An 8,565-nucleotide genomic window follows, 5' to 3' on the forward strand; every position below is an offset into this window, starting at 1 on the left:
ATAAAATATCATTTTAAAAAAACTCATTTTAATATGATGAATGTATTATAATACAATTGTTGTCATTCTTGAAGTTAATTCGATTTTTATACTATCTAAGATGTACACACTCACTATTCACCGAGGCCGGAGGACGAGGTGAATATTGTATTTCAATGGTAGCTAAACAATGCATTGACCGAGAGGTGTCACTAATTGTTTGATCATGATATGATTGTACGATTCAAAACATGAAAACTCGCTACCAATGGCGACAAAACGATTCCTGGGCGGCCATTTTTGTATACAGATATGATGCAATACCTAGCTGATTACTGTAAGTTTTTCTTCATCATATGACTGAATAATCCAGTACAGTCATCTACGTAACATTCGAGGACTGGACTGTTTCCTAGATCAGCACCATTTAATAGGTAACAGTCTATCTACATGTAGGTCACCTCAGTCACTCTGATTGGTTTGCGTCCGTCGTCATGCATGCGTCGTTGGTCATGCGTTAAAATTGAACATTTTTAATTAACTTTTTCTTGGTTCTACCATTCCACTTCTTTTCATATTTGATATGAAGCATCTCTAGGACAAAGGGGACATGTATTGAAAATTTCAGGACTATTGCTCCCCTGGGGTCTTATGCACGGGACAAAAACTGTGAAACATTGACCAATTTTCAAAATCTTCTCAACAACCGTGCATATTTATAACAAGAGGCACACAGGTCTTATCGGTTACCTGGGTTAAATTATGACTAGCCCAAGGGCTATGAAATGTATTTGAAATAATTTACTTGCCCTGCATATCTAAGCTAAATTCTAATATTCAGCGGCAGAATAAAACAAGATGTGTTATTTTTCTCAAAACACAAGCGCCCCTGAAAGTACCCATACATATGAACGACTTAACACTATATGACGGTTTTGGACCCGCCCCAGAATCAGAACCCTGACGTTTCGAAATTTACAAATTTTGATACACCCGTTTTTATTTTTCCTAAATATGCATTTCTTTCTTTCATGTGATAAAGAATTTTATCTTTTATGACCATTTTGACCCCACTCTGGTACCAAATCCCTACCCATGGCATCATGAATTTTACAATTTTATTTAAATTTTTTTAACACTTTTTGTAAAGGGCTACCTGCTCCTTCTAAATATTCATTTAGTTCCAATTTAGTATCAATAGTATTAAAATTAAGATGTTAACTGTGGTTCGATTATCAGGTCATGGGCTATATCCTTTTCGCACTAGTCTACTGTTTAACCACTAGGTTCCACTAAACTGTTATAAAACTGTTTTAAAAATAATCACTCATTTTCAACCCAGCTTGACCAATGCAATCTACATAACAAATTGAAATGATCAATACGATACGAATGAAAAATCATACAATACAAATGAAAAATTTAATAATACTAAGAAAATTTACAACACAAAAAGATAATATAGAGTACAAATTACAATTAATTAGAAAAGATAAATAATATTGCAACGTCTGACATGTCATAATAGAGATGGTCTTATTCTATAACCGTATTATAATTTTATTAAGATTGATAAATATCTATCATAATTCACAGTATTGTCCTAGTCATGGGATATTTCAGTATCCGTACGGGTTGTCTTTCCTAACACCGGGTTTTCCACGTTCTGTTAGATCTTTTAAAATTGTCTTCGTCTGAACTAATGGTGTACAGCGATAATTTGCCGTGTGTTTTCCTTCTCGGTATACTTTTATACACGGAAACATTTACCTTTATTTTCTGAGTATTTTGTGTTTGCACGGCAGATTGTGACATGTTTGATTGTAACTTTATAGTTATTTATTAACTCATCTTGACATTAGACATCTCGTCAATATCAATATCTAATGGTTGTTTATCGTAAAGAAGATATACGTCATACCCCAGGCGCATAGTCACTGTTTAATAAGATCAGGTAAGTCATGTCCTGAAATAAAATGGTTTTGTTATTCAGTTTCCTAGAAATACACACTGATTGAAAATGGAAACCGATGCACACACACTGTAGTTGAAATGGTTAGGGAGAAATGTAAAATTTTCGACATCAATTTTTTTACTCTTTTGTTTTTTAAACAAAAGTTACCCATTAAAAATAACACAATCGTATCATTAAAGTATTACATGATAAAATTATTTCAATATTACAAAATTCATGTAACGATTTTAGACAATAAGATAGAAATTCATTGATTAATGGTCAAAATTGATGCAACCGTGGGTTTCCATTTTATGTATGCAGCAAGCGACAGGAATGGTTAATGTCATGAGAGTATTTTGAAATATATTTTACAGATTGATTAGCTGCAGGACAGAAGCCCCCTGGGAAAAATTGGGACTTGGGATTTTGATCATTCCATGCAGTTGGACCTCATTTACCACGTATTGTTGGTTTGAGTAAATAACGAAAATTGGAATAGGGCCTTGTGTAAAATTAACTCGACTTGTTCACAAAAGCAATCTGCATTTGGAAGACACTCATGTCTTTTTGATTCTAAAATAGCTGAATTTTTTAAAAATAATATTTGAAAAACAAATTAGATGGGCTCAAGTAATGTCTCACGAAGAGTTCGGGTTGTGTCTGATGAAGAGTTTGTGACCTAGAACGACACACTCGTGGGACATCATTCATCCATGTGTTTTCAAAAACACGCACACAGTTGATGTAGAACGCAAACTTTATTTGTCTTGGCCTTACAATCCGTCTTAATGCCAGCTTTCTCATTATTTCACAAAGAATGTAATTACCTGATGGGTTTTCCTCGTAGGTGTAGGATTAAATTTCCGATTTTAATATTCATCAAGGCTTTTTGTTTTGTAAGACTTTGTCAAAAGGTATTGTCTCGAGTTGAACGGTTTGTCAAAAAATTGAAAAGGTTCGTGTTGTGTAAATCGAGGGATCTGATTACTTTTCATTCCTAATACAGCAACACAAAGACAACTAAGTGTTCGTATCATTATAGTTTGTTAATTCAATCATAGCTTATATTTCTATTTTGTTAATTCAATCATAGCTTATATTTCTATTTTGTTAATTCAATCATAACTTATATTTTTATTTTGTTAATTCAATCATAACTTTTATTTTGTTTTGTTAATTCAATCATAACTTATATTTTTAGTTTGTTTAGTCAATTATTAATTCAAAATGTTGACGAAAGTAGTATAATTTCAAGATAATATCACACTGAAAGTTACGTCATTAAATCATGTATTTACACTCCATCTGATTAAAATCAGATCCTTTGATCTGCTCACGTAGATCCTTGTGTTGCGATATATGTGACCGGATCAAAGGATCTGATTTTAATCGGATTGATTTAAACTCAACTATAGTATTGGGCATAATCTTTACGCAAGACACCATTCTTGCAAGTGTGATATGAATGGGATGAATAACGTAGTTTAAATATTCGACAAAGAATTTTCGGGATTCCCCTCACTTTGACCTTCACCTGACTTTGACCTTCACCTCTCACCTGTGACGTAAAAGATAGATAGGAATCAAGAACTTTATTCAAGGCCTCATTGTTGCAAGTTTGATAAAACTCGGGAGATAGATGTAGATGAATGAACGAAGGAACAATTGACCGACTCATAATGCAAGTCATGTTCTATATACCTGTTAATCCATTGTATGATCAATCCTGGCCTACCCATATTGACAAGCCCGTGGGGATCCGGGTTAGAATAGGTCATCAGTACTTCTTGCTTGTCGCGACTAAATGGGGCGATCCTTCGGACGAGACCGCATACCTAAGGTCCCGTGTAACAGCAGGTGTGGTGCGAGAAAGATCCCTCCCTGCTCAAAGGCCGTAAGCGCCGAGCAGAGGCCAAACTTTTGCAGCCCTTTACCGGCAATTTTGACGTCTCCATATGAGTGAAATATTCTTGAGTGGGACGTTAAACAATGTACAACCACTCCATATTGACGATCGAGGATGTCAGCCTGCTCTTTTCCCAACATTAACCTGGTATTTCCAGCTTAAAATGGCAAACAGTGCTTTTCTACCTTGCTTCGCTGCATGTTTTTGCATATTTAAAGGGAAAGGCAACCCAAAAGATTTTTACATGATAAATGATAGGATTAATCATATGATAAAGATATGTCATACAATTCTGTTGATATATGGCTTAGATATGCCTCAGTACTAATTTGAAAATGTCAAAATTTGAAATTCCCGCGATCTATAGAGGCTGCCATGATGTGTAACTCTTTTGTATTCAAGACCACAAAAATCAATAATTCTGACGTCACACCGTCTGTTCCGGTTTTGATGAGATTCTAAGATCATCCGCAGGTGCTTGGGTTCAGCCCCCCCCCCCCTCTCCGAATAAGCTACATGAGTTGATTTAATTATTTTTTTGTTGAAAATATTTCTAATGCATGTCAACAACGTCTTGCATACCCATAGAGTCCAAAATAAGTCCTTTAAAAAAATCCTCACTGGTTATTATAACAGAACTTATAATAACCAGTGGCCTGGGGTATTTTTTTTTAAAGGGGCTTATTTTGGTTTATTTTGGACTTATGGGTATGCAAGACGTTGTTGACATGCATTAGAAATATTTAAAAAAAAAAATGAATTAAATCAACTCATGTAGCTTATTTCGGGGGGTGGGGGGCTGAACACAAGCACCTGCGAGATCATCAAAGATGTGCATGTGGTAGATCTTACGAATAAATAGGTTGGAGCCTTCCTGGCAAGCAGTTAATTACACTAATGCGAAGGGGAGATGTGAAAAAAGATTATTTTTCGAAATTCCCGACTCAACCAAGTCATTTGAAAAGAAAAGACTACGTAAACTGTGGATCCATCATTTGCGTAATGACAAGTTGAGGTTCGAGACATTTGTATGAAGAACGTGTACCGTCTGCCTGGTCTGCGACTCGACTAAACGTCTTCTTTTCTCAATTTCTTCTGGCGAAAGAACGGGCTCAATTTAAATCTATACGGCTCCAAACTTAACTGTTCGTGACTTGTCATGTTTACAGTGCTCCTGATGAAATAAACCGGAATAGACGGTGTGACGTCATAAATTAAACTCCAATGGCCACTCTCTTAGCGGCGGGTAATTTAAAATACATGATAGATTAATATTGATTTAATTGTTAAGCAAGGATTTTTGTTATTAAAGACTGTCAATTACGATATCAGTAAGTGATGCTTTATTCATAAAAGCAACTATGTGGTTAGGGTTGCCTTTCCCTTTAAGAACTTCTAAAAACAAAAGACCCAGATATTTAAATTCGTTAACGATTTCCAAGTCTACATTATTGTATGTCCAATATTCACTGATATATAATTTGCCGCCGTTTCTAAAAACTACAACTTTGGTTTTTGTTGCATTGACTGATAAGCTCCATTCCTCAGTATAACCGTGTAGAGAGTTTAATTTTTTTGTAAACCCGGGGATTCAACAAAAATCATCATATCATCAGCGTACATAAGCACAAATGAATTTAACATCTGTAGATCAACACTAGGACAATTGTCTGATATAAAACGAACCTCAAAATCATTTACATATAATGAAAAAAGTAATGGAGATAGTGTTTCCCCCTGCATAAGACCGACTTCATTACAAAAATAATCACTGAGAAAACCGTTGATTTTACAAAACCCTTAACATTATTATATTTTCAACATTTTACCTTGTATACCACTTTGAAATAATTTATACCATAATTTTATTCTATCAACAGAATCGAAAACTTTTTGAAAATCAATAAAACAACAACATATCCTTTTCTTATCAGCATGTTGTTTATTCACAAGTGATTGCAACACAAATGTGGCATCTATCGTTGATAGACCCTTACGAAAACCGAATTGTGCATCAGACAAAATATTGCAGGTACGTTGCCATATCAAAATTCTATTGATCGGTATGTTTGTAAATAAATTTACCAAAACAACTAACTATAGATATACGACGATAATTATTACTATCATTTATATCGCCTTTTTTAAAAATTGGGGTAATAAAACATTTAGACCATGATTCAAGATAAAAACCAGGATGAAAAATATTATTAAAATGTTTATGCAAATATGGCATTAGAATGTTGTGACATTCAATAAATACTTCATTGAAGCCCTTCACAGGTTTTGGTGATGTCTCCATATGAGTGAAAAATTCTTGAGAGAAACGTTAAACAAGATGCAATCAATCAATCAACACACATAAAACTGATTTACAGGGACATTACGACTATGACTGTGCCTTTCAGTGACTTTGATTTTTTATGTTTCGTCTTGAAAACCAAGATGAACACATTCATGAAACTTTGGTAGGAATTGAGAACTTTAATCTTACTCATAAAGAATTTAGAAAACCTTGACCTCAGATATTAAAGCTTACATTTTAAAGGAAACAGAAATGCAAATACATACACAGCAATGTTCCAGAAAGTTTGAAAAAATATGTAAGACATGTAGCTGAAATATTGTGTAGATTGAATGGAATTTCCATACTAATGACCTTGACCTTTCATTTATAACCTTGAAAAGCAAATAGTTTATAAAAAGTATAATTCCTGTAAGTCTGTCAAAATTTGGACGAAAAAATGAAGTTAAATTTTGTACACACAGTGTGTTTTCCTTTGACCTTAGCCTTTCCACCTTTGATTGAAAAGCATTAGCAACCACGGTCTAATTACCTGCAAAGCTTTTCCGAAACCAACCGTATCAAGACGTGCAGCTTTTATTTACTTTATACTATCATACCCATTACGATAATTAAAGAGAATTCGCAAATTATATATTGATCTTGTTTGCAAATATAGCTTGATGTTGGATTAAATGTTGGATGATGAAATGTGAAGATATGGAACAGTGATCAATTTTATAACTCCTATAAGCAATACAAAATAGAGTTGGTCAAACATGGACCCCCTGGATACACCAGAGGTGGGAACAGGTGCCAAGTAAGCATCCCCTGTCAACAGCCCTATATCTTGATTAGGTAAACGGAGTTATCCGTAGTCAAAACCAGTGTACCAAGAACGGCTTAACAATCGGTATGAAACTAGCCAAACTGCATTTGACCCAGTGATATGTTGCATTGGCAAATTAGATTGTTATAACGACCAAACAAGTTGCGAAATGCTGACTTTAAACGAGACTGTTGAAACCCATGCACCATCAACTTGTTTGTCAGTAGCCTGCCTCGATTTAAAAACTGATCATACGTGGAACAAGTTCTTGTGTATTGAATCAACTGAGGCATATAAACACCATATGCAGGTGATCATAGAATATTGCTACATAAATATAGGAAGTCGACGATGGAGAAGCTGACATCATATATTTGTATGTTTCATACAAATGGCTGGACCGTTCTTGTGCTTATTGTGACTGTGAATTGCTCCGTTAATCTGATAAAAAATGAGGATTCACGGTGAACGTTACCAGCCAGCTGGTTTATGCTTGCTCCTCCCAGTCACTATATCTGGTGTATCCAGGGGTCCGTACGTATTTGGAATTTTAAAGAAAGAAGTGTAGCGAACAGACCATCAGTGATAAATTTCATAAATCCTATAAAGAACACAAAATCAACAAGAAGTACTGTGAGCAATGCTCACTAAGAATACCCCCCCCCCCACGCTTACCCCAATGTCCCAAAGGGTGTTGTTAATAGGTATAAATTACCTCTTTCCTGAGTGTAAAAATATGGTATGCCTTTGTAGAAGAAAATGGAAGATATAGTCTGAACACAAATCCATGGCATAAACCTGTAATTGTGACCTTGGGATCAAAGGTCAAGGTCATAAAGAGGTCATGAATGTACATGATACATAGTATCATGGTGATACACCCATGTCTTATGGTATGACTATTTCAAAACCCTATAATCAATTTTGAACTTGAGATCAAAGTTCAAGGTCATATAGAGGTCATGAAGGTACCTGACACATCGTCTCATGGTGATACACTTATGTGTCAAATATGGTATGCCTATGTCAAAGAACAAAGAAGTTATGGCCCGGACACGAATCCATTGTAAAAAAAAAAAAAACCTTTCATTTTGACCTTGAGGTCAAGAGTCAAGGTCATATAGAGGTCATGAAGGTATTCGACACATCGTCTCATGGTGATCCACCTGTGTGCCAAATATGGTATGCCTAAGTCAAAGAACAAAGAAGTTATAGTCCGGACACGAATCTGCACAGACAGACAGAGTGATTCCTATATACCCCCCTGAACTTCGTTTGGAGGGTACAAAAATAGGGACATGGCTGAACTAATGGCCACACGAGTGAGCGCACAGATGATCGAACTGAGAATTTACTACATTCCTCCGTGGCTCTCTTGCGAGAGGATAAATACATGTAGTTCCTTTAGCGGAAAAGGACATTAGAATGACGAAATCGTCGATACCTCAAGATAGAGGAAATGAGAGTTTTACTTCTATATCTAGTATGAATTAGAAAGACACATATGATTTGACGAGTGGATTTTAACGTACCAAAATATTTTGCGACAATGATCTATCTAATCAAAAACCAATATTAATATTAAGGATCAATTTAAATTCTGAGTTGTT

At 35.1% G+C, this 8,565-nt stretch overlaps 1 protein-coding gene across 1 annotated transcript in view; it reads left to right on the forward strand.

Moving 5' to 3' along the window:
• The first annotated feature begins 5,761 nt into the window (after window positions 1-5,761).
• Window positions 5,762-8,565, forward strand: part of LOC125670404 (cis-aconitate decarboxylase-like) — an 18,728-nt gene continuing 15,924 nt past the window's right edge. Inside the window, exon 1 of the mRNA XM_048905541.2 lies at window positions 5,762-5,874. The gene's annotated coding sequence lies outside the window, so the exon portion shown is untranslated. The remainder of the gene's footprint in view (window positions 5,875-8,565) is intronic.

This window comes from Ostrea edulis, chromosome 4 (genome assembly GCF_947568905.1).
Source record: "Ostrea edulis chromosome 4, xbOstEdul1.1, whole genome shotgun sequence".
In the NCBI taxonomy this organism is placed as follows: Eukaryota; Metazoa; Mollusca; class Bivalvia; order Ostreida; family Ostreidae; genus Ostrea; species Ostrea edulis.